The 9525-nt window shown below is 36.9% G+C and overlaps 1 pseudogene; it reads right to left on the minus strand.

Moving 5' to 3' along the window:
- Positions 1–8830: 8830 nt before the first annotated feature.
- On the minus strand, positions 8831–8931 carry LOC119986349 (annotated as a pseudogene).
- Positions 8932–9525: the final 594 nt, after the last annotated feature.

The raw sequence follows: 9525 nt of genomic DNA on the forward strand, positions 1-9525 counted from the left end.
AAATTCAGCTTTCATTAACTCACCAAACTCTTGTGACAAAGAAACAGAAGTGGATCCAAACACAATATCATCGACGTATATTTGAGCAACCAAAATATGTTTGGAATCTTTCTTAACAAGGAGTGTCTTGTCAGCTGTTCCTTTTGAAAATCCTGTACTCAAGAGAAAATTTTTGAGTCTTTCATACCAAGCCCTAGGGGCTTGTTTCAAACCATACAAGGCACGATTAAGTTTATACACATGTGATGGATGAATTGGATCCTCAAAACCTTGAGGTTGCTTAACATATACTTCTTCATTGAATAATCCATTCAGGAATGCACTTTTCACATCCATCTGAAACAACTTAAAACAAAGTAAGCTTGCTATAGACAAAAGAATGTGAATGGATTCTAAACGAGCAACAGGTGCAAATGTTTCATCAAAGTCAACCCCTTCAACTTGTGTATACCCATGTGCTACTAATCTGGCTTTAATGCTTTATTCCTAGTAATCAACCCATGTTCAACATTTTTATTCTTGAAAATCCATTTTGTCCCAATGATATTGGCATTTACAGGTTTAGGAACTAAAGTCCAAACATCATTGCGTGCAAATTGATTTAACTCTTCATGCATTGCATCCACCCAAGACTCATCATTTAAGGCATCCTTAACATTTTTGGGCTCATAGTGAGACACGTAGCACAAGTAACTTACCTCATTTTGAAGTTACCTTCTTGTCTTCATGGGAGCAGTTATTTCTCCAAGAATGAGATCTTGTGGATGGTTCTTCTTTACTCGTTTAGAAGGCTCAAGAACGTCTGAGGCAGACTGCTTCACTACTTGTGTTGATGTAGGCCTTTCCAAGGTTACTTCAGTGGTTACAGCAAGTTCTGCTTGTGGAGAGGTGGTCTGCTGTGAAGTTACATTAGTACCTTCAGATTCTTTTTCAACACTTGTACTTAGCTCATCATTTGACGGCTGAAATACATTTTCCTGTCCAACATCACTTTCAAACACATCATCATGTATAATAACATTTGTAGCTTCCATCATCATTTTGGTTTTGGTATTGAAAACACAATAAGCTCGACTATTTAAGGAATATCCCAAGAAAATATCTTCACCACTTCTAGCGTCAAACTTACCAATGCTTTCCCTATCTCGAAGGATAAAGCACTTACTTCCAAATACTTTGAAGTGTTTCACCGTGGGCTTCTTTCCTTCCCAGAGTTCATAACACGTGAGTTTTGTTCCAGATCTCACATGAACTCAATTTGAGATATAGCATGAAGTGTTTACTGCTTCAGCCCAAAACCTTTGTGCAACATTTTTTGCGTGCATCATAGTTCTTGCCATTTCTTGAAGCACCCGATTCTTACTCTCCACAACACCATTTTGCTGAGGAGTCTTTGGGGCAGAGAACTCATGTTTGATTCCAAAACTTCTATAAAAAGCATCAAATTTAGCGTATTCAAACTCAGTTCCATGATCTGTCCTAATTTTAGTCAAATTAAAACCATCATCTTTCTTTTCATTTTCCAATAGTAGATACAGATCATAGAAGGCTTCAAATGTTTCAGTTTTGTCACGCAAAAACCTTACCCATGAGTATCTTGAAAAGTCATCAACCACAACAAGAATATACTTCTTACCTCCGAGATTTTCAACTTGGGTAGGTCCCATAAGGTCCATGTGAAGTATTTCAAAAGGTCTTGAAAAGTTTACAATACTTACCTTCTTGTGTGGTACCTTGGTTTGCTTACCTTATTGGCATGGACCACACACACTTTTGTTGGGCCAATCCTTGATATTCCTCGTACTACCTCCTTATTTGGCAGTTTCATCAAGTCTTGATAGTTAAGGTGCCCAAGTCTTTCATGCCACAACTTGTCTGTGGTAGAAACAATAGAAGAATTGCATGAAAAATCAGCTTTAGTTGGGATAGTATAGCAGTTGTCCGAAGATCTCTTAGCCTTTAAAATGCACGTATGTTTGTCATTGTAGATCCTACAAAATCGCTTTGTGAACAAGGCAAATTATTTTGAATCACACAGATGACTAATACTGATTAAGTTGGCTTTGAGACCTTCAACATATAGAACATTTTTTAAGATGCATTCATCAGAAGCTCTTATCATGCCCTTACCTTTTACTTCAGCTTGACTACCATCACCAAAAGTTACCTTTCCACCATTGAAAGACTCAAAAGATGTGAAAAATGATTTGTTACCACTCATGTGTCTAGATAGCCACTGTCCAGGTACTAGGAATTAGTCTTGAATGCAGCTAACGCTGTCTGGACAAACATGCACCTTGATTATGAACTCTTGACCTATTGTTTATTAGCTTGAGGTGCTTGTGTAGGTTGTTTTGCCTCAGGTAGCTTTCTGGGTAACCTTTTAGGTAACCTATCCTGAGTTACCTCGTCAGCTAGCGGTTGAAACCTGTTAAAGAAATTTTCCTTCTGCATTTGCACAGTATTAGTCCCTCTAGACATGTATGACATAGGTATCCCATACAATTTATGACAGTGTGGACGAATATGTCCTTTGAGTCCACAATAATGACAAATGGGAATGAACCTACCTTGGTCATACCTTTGTGAAATTTGTCTCCTATAGAAGGATTGAGGATGGAATGGTTGAGCCGTGGGGCCAAACAGATAAGAATTTTCATACCTTAACGGAGGAGGTGCTCTCCCATTTTTAGCATTAACCACGTTTGGCATATTGCACTTTCGATTTTCCTGCTCCAAAGTCCTAGAGGTGGAAGAAACAAACTTCACAAATTTTGGGGTTTTGTTTTGTGCACCCATTTGTGAACGTTCACCTATTTCGTATCCAAGTCCAAACGTCTCCTTACTCGTCCTTTGCATATCATGTATGTTCTGCAAATGATTAGAACTAGATTCAAATTTATTAACATTAGAACAAACCTTTTTCAGCATGTTTTTTATTTTTGCTTCAGCCTCTGTAAAGTAGCCTATATCAGAGGTTACATCAGGTTTCTTCAAAGCTTCCAGCTCAGCTATTTCTTCTTTCAACTCTTTGATTTCCTTTCTGGCTTCAGCTAGTTCTTGCACTAGAAGTTCCTTCTCTTTAATAGCTGTGTCTTTCCTTTTTAGCCTTGATACCTTCCTCAACCATGTCTTCATAGGCACTCCGAAGCTCACATATATCAACAACCGAATCATCTTCTTCTGAGCTTGTTTCGGATCTTTGGTCGCTCAAGGTTACTGAAAAGGCTACTGGAGTATCCTTTTCATCCTCTGATTCAGCGTCAGATTCTTCTTCTGTATCATCGCTCCAAGTGGTCTGATAAGCCTTTGGAATGTTTTTTCGATTTGCACACTCTTGAGCAAAATGTCCAAATCCTTTACACTCAAAGCATTGAGAGGACTTAGGATCTTTACTTTTCTTTTCAGCTTTGGACAATGAAGATTCCTCCTTCTTGAAATCCTTGGAGTTCCTATTCTTCATGAATTTCTTAAAACTTTTTGTTAACAGAAAGAATTCATTGGCAATATCATTAGATTCATTAGTCGAGAGATAAGCAACACCTTTTGATTTTTTACGTTTTAGAAAACTTGCCTCAAAAGTTTGTAGTGAGCCAACTAATTCTTCTACCTTTATTTTATCAATGTATTTGCTTTCTTCAATTGCTGCCACCTTCATTGTGAATCTTTCAGGTAGAGATCTGAGAATCTTCCTTACCACTTTGCTTGATTCAATAGGTTTTCCTAGAGTAAAAGATGTATTGACAATATCGCTCAGCTTTGAATAGAAGTCATCAAATACTTCATTCTCCTCCATCCCTAAATTTTCGAATATAGCAGTAAGTTGTTAAAGCTTTAACCTTTTAATTGTATTGGTTCCTTCGTGTATCACCTCCAACAAATCCCAAGCTTCTTTTGCCTTCTCACAGTGTGAGATCCTGCGAAACTCAGAAATACTCAAACCAAAAAATAAAGCATTAATTGCCTTACTGTTCCAACCTGCATTTTCAAGATCAGTCTCAGTCCAATTCTCATAAAGTTTAAGAATTTTGTTACCCTAATCGTCAATAGACTCAGGTACACTGTACCTTATCACAACTAACGTCCAAACTCGTTCATCAATGGACTTCAAATATGCCCTCATGTCGGCTTTCCAATATGAGTAGTTCGATCCATTAAACTGTGGTACCTGATTTGTTGATCTAGATTCCATTGTTGACACTTGCTCCGATACCAATTGATAATATAATATTCCTTTCCCGAGATTGTTAGCCAACGCAATATGAAATCAATGCAGAAAATAAATAAATAAGAACACAACAAATTTAATGAGGAAACCCTGATTAGGAGAAAACCTCAGGTCTATGAGCGACCATCCTGTCAAAACAATCCACTATGTGAAGAAAAGCTTACAATCTATCATTACCTACGACTCGATCATACAACTTGACTCAGCATATGCTTTAACTCCAAATCAACAAACCAATGATGATTTACAATTGCTCTTGGCGCCTCCAAGAGACTTTGTACTCAAGTATGATCCAGGTAACTTCTGAGGTAGCCTACATAGGTTACTTCGAAACAATGCAGTTTTGGTCTTCTTCTTCCTCTTATGGATCAGTCAGAGAAATCAACAGAGCAGCACTCCAAATGAAACTCACACTCTCTCTTAATGAATAAAGGCATGAATCACTCATCAAAACATCTAGGAGAGTGGAAAAAAAAACAAACAAACTAGACTCGAAGCACAAAATATTTCTCTCAAGGTTTTTCTCTCTCAAAGCTTCGATCCCCTTCACTCCATGTTGATGTGCTTTATATAGACACCACGAACCACTTTTGATAATCTCAGATGTTGATCAGATGATTATCTTGAAGATAATTACTACACATGATTAAGATAAAAACCAACACATATATAGCCAATTAATAGACATTAGTTCTTATCCAACAATTAATCCACAAGGAGTCCATATCAAACTTCAATACTTTGTTCCTACCACATCTCCTGTATTAGATAATATCTAGATCAATTTTATCCAAATAAAAATGTGTGCCAAATCAAAACAGAGATAGAGTAGAGTTCAAGCAAAACACAAACTGTAGTGTTCAAGTAAACACAAACTGCAGATTCAGATATGGTAACTTCTGAAGCTTACCAGAAGCTTACATCAAGACTATATTATACAAGTGTCATATCAGTGTAGGATTTTTAATCCCAACAATATAGACACCATGAATCACTTCTGATAATCTCAAATGTTGATCAGATGATTATCTTGAAGATAATTGCTGCACATGATTAAGATGAAAATCAACACATCTATATCCAATTAATAGACATTAGTTCTTATCCAACAACTAACAAACAAGTAGTCCATGTCAACTTCAACTAATCCAAAAAGAGTTCATATCAACTTCAATGTTTTGTTCCTATCACATCTCCTGTATTAGATAATATCCAAATCAATTTTATCTGAATAAAAACGTGTTTCAAATCAATACAGAGATAGAGTTCAAACAAACACAAACTACAGATTCAAAGCTGGTAACCTCTAAAGCTTACCAGAAGCTTACCTCAAGACTGAACAATTTAACTTATCATACAAGTGTCATATCAGTGTAGTATTTTTAATCCCAACACTAAGTTAAGGAGATAATCAATCCTTAACTTAAGGAGATAATCATGTAACATACTAACAAGCTAATTATAATTTATGTGATGACAAATATAGTAACTTAAGATTTATCTCTATCAACATGGAGGAAGTCTCTCGCACCATTTGAATTTGAAGGGAAAATTTCGAGCCACAAATACTTGGCCAAGAACATGACAACTCACCTATTGCCAATATTGGCCATAAGTTATTTTACACGATATCGATATTGGCTTGTTTGGTTTGTTGAAGGAAAAGGATATGCCGATGTGATGTATTACCAAACAAGGCGTAGAGCCAAGTATTCCTTGCTACACAAATCAAGACCAACGGCTACAAAGTTAAGGGACAAGATTTACTTTGACTTTCATCCAAAGGCTGAAGTTTGCTGACTGTACTAGAGACCTATCAAGGGCTGAGATGTTATATCTAAAGCAAGATCAAAGGCTATGCTTGAGACAACTTTTTGCTTGTCAAATTGGACTTGAAGAGCAAAAGGATAAACGGCTCTATCATTGAGGGTCACGATTTGTTTGAGATTTTTATCCTATGGATGAGATTGAGAGCTGAGATTAAAGGTCAAGATTAGAAGATGGAAAAAGATCCAATGGTGGAAATTACAAGAGCTTGGTGAATCAAAAAGAGGTTTTTCCCATTCCAACTCGGTGAAGCCAAAATTACGTCGAGGAAATTATTTCTCACAAAGCTTTCAAGCTAGTTTGTGCCATTGAATCCAAGCGTCTACCCAAGCCAATCTAAATGCTTCCTCACTATTTTGCTTTTGCAAAGAGGGAGTGCTTCTCATTTGACTTTGAATTTTCAGATTTAAAATCCTTCTTATTCTTCATTCATATCCTACCTATGAGGTATATTGGTTGTATTGAGTCCACATCTCATTAGCTTAGTGTTATCCTTGTTAGAACCCATTTGAGCCTATACTGTAAACGTCTCTTCATTGAGCAAAAACCTTGTTGAGGTTGAGTTTGATGGAGTGCTTGAAAACCTTGGTTGTACAGTTTGAAGATTGTCTTGAAATTGTCAAAGGGGATTTTAATTGAAATTTGGGAACACAATTCACCCTACTCTTGTGTTAAGCACGATCCATCAAAACTAAATTAGAAACTGCACACTACTCACATGGGCCATTATCTCACAATTTTTAGTGTTTAAACAAAAAGGTTGCTAATGTTTTTCATTGTTTGTTTGGCAAAAAACATAAATTTTTTCTTCTTGTGATTATATATTGTGTATATATATATTTACGAACGTGTTGTCAATACAAAGTAACAATAATAAAATTAATTTTGACATATATCGATACTATTGTCAAGTAATAAGAGTCGAATACTAAATTATATTTTGAGATAGTAGGTAACAAGTCGATTTTGTAACTCAAGGGAGAAAATCTAGCAAAATACAAATAATTGTATCACAAAAAAGATTTCAAACATTCTTAAATTAAAATTAAGGCCGAGCATCATAAAAATAAATAAAAATTAAACTTAACATATTAACTAAAAAGTTCCGAATTCACATGTTTTTGAGACAAAACGACCCCAACTTGTTTGGGAAACGACATAAGAGTTTGGGAAAGTATAAAAGGGGATAAAATAGGGTTTTGAGGGGTGCTTGGAGCTGGGTTTCATTCTACCACCATTGGAGAGCTTGGAACCACCATTGGAGCTTGGAGAAGAAGAGGGTCTACAAGAGGGTTTTCTCTCTCCTTTTCTATCCTAGTTTCTATGGTTGATTTCCTTTGTTTAATGATGTATTTTGCTTCCATGAGTGGCTAGATTTCTTTAATAGGGTCTTAATGTAACCAAACCTTGAAGATTCAATAAACTTGGTTTCCTTATTTCTTGATTTCACTCTCTTGATTGATTGTCTATGGGTGTGATTAATGCTTTTGAATGTTTGGTCATCATTCAATTGATTTGTTGCCTAGATTGAGACCGGAAGGAGATATCTAGGGTTTGTCTCAAGCCATAGATGACATAGGGTGCATGAACCATAGGAATATAAGTTTGTGACTTATGCAATCGTTAAATGATTTTCATAGTTCTTAATGGGTTTTTGATATATTAATCCGATTGTTAGGAATAACAGGGATTTATATTGAAAATATGTTCGATGTATCTAGGAATAGAACATCGAATAGGTTGGGAAATCGATTATCGTTATTGAGAGATGAATTAGGGATCAAGGGACTAAGGAAATTGAATTGGATAGGTGAGGTGAAGTTAAGTACCCTAGTGCTTTCCATCTTTGATTACATACTTGTGTTTGATTTGTCTTTGTTCTTTTGCTTTAGTTTAGTTTAAATACAAAACCAATCTTGAATCCTTTTCCCCAATTTGCATAGTTGTTACTAGTTTGACATTGATCTTGATTGCCAATATATCCTCGTTGGGAACGATAATTTACTCATCTCTTTATTACTTGTGCGATTTGTGCGCTTGCAATTAAATCCACATCAAGTTTTTGGCGCCATTGCCGGGGATTGAGGCAATTGTTTTTTTCGTGTCAAATTAGGTTTCAATTGTGTTAATTGGTTTTTATTTTTCTGCAGAAATTCTTTCTCTTGTATGAGCTTGGGAAGATGTTCTATTAATCCAGAATTAACTGCTATTGATTTGGAGATTGAAAGGACTCCTCACAATCTTAGACGGGAGCTTATTAATAATGAAATGGAAGGCATGGGAGACAATCACGGAAGAGGGAATGTTGATGATCTTGGTGGAGCTTTAAATGTGAATGGTGGAGGTGCTAATGGAAGAAATGGTGGTGAAGAGGTTGAAAACCCTCCTAGGCAATTTGATCCTCGCTCTCTTGAGGATTGTGCTAGGCCTACTTGGGATACAAATCCTTCAAGCATCCGCTATCCTCCTATCAATGCTACTAATTTTGAGATCAAGCCGGCTATCATCAACAATATCTGTAACTCGATGAATTTCTATGGTCTTTTTCATGAAGAGCTCAATGTCCATCTTCGCTCTTTCTTGCATGTGTGCACTACTTTTGGGATTAATGGAGCTTCTAAGGATGCTATCTTGTTGAGGTTATTCCCATTTTCTTTGAGGGACAAGGCTAAGGGATGGTTGATGTCCTTGCCCCCCAATTCTATCACCACTTGGGATGAGATGGCGGAGCAATTCTTGGCGAAATTCTTTCCTCTGGCCAAGGCGGTGCAAATTAGGGCAGATATCATGTCTTTTGCTCAAAAGGATCTTGAATCATTCTATGAGGCTTGGGAGCGCTTTAAAGGCATTATTAGAAGTTGCCCAAACCATGGACTTCCAGAATGGGTGGTGTACCAAGCCTTCTATAATGGTTTGAGTATGCATACTAGGGAGACTATTGATGCAGCCGCGGGAGGTTCATTCATGACTAAGAATCAAGAGGAGTCTCGGGAATTACTTGACAAAGTGGCCAAGACCACTAACTCTTGGTCCTCGGTGAGGGGGAATCCAAAGCAAGGGGAAGTTGTAGAGATGATGAAGTTATGTCTACTTTGGCTATTATGGCAAAGAAGATTGATGCATTGACGCTAAATCAAGTTCAAGGAGTGCATGCTATGCAAAACACACCTTCCTACATTTCTTGTGATTATTGTTGTGGATGACATCCTACGGGGGAGTATCTTATTGCTTCATCTTCTAACTTTAGTGAGCAAGTGAATGCCATTGGGGGAGGCAACTTCAATCAACCCTACAATGATCCTTATTCCAACTTCTACAATCCGGGATTTAAGAATCACCCCAACTTCTCTTGGAGCAATACTCAAAATGTGCAAAATCCTCAACATCTAGTGCAGCCCCAAAAGAAGAAGAGGGATATTGATGAGATGTTTTCAAAGCTAGCCGGAGGCCTAGATACACTTACAACTCAT

This window comes from Tripterygium wilfordii, chromosome 19 (genome assembly GCF_013401445.1).
Source record: "Tripterygium wilfordii isolate XIE 37 chromosome 19, ASM1340144v1, whole genome shotgun sequence".
Lineage (NCBI taxonomy): Eukaryota > Viridiplantae > Streptophyta > Magnoliopsida > Celastrales > Celastraceae > Tripterygium > Tripterygium wilfordii.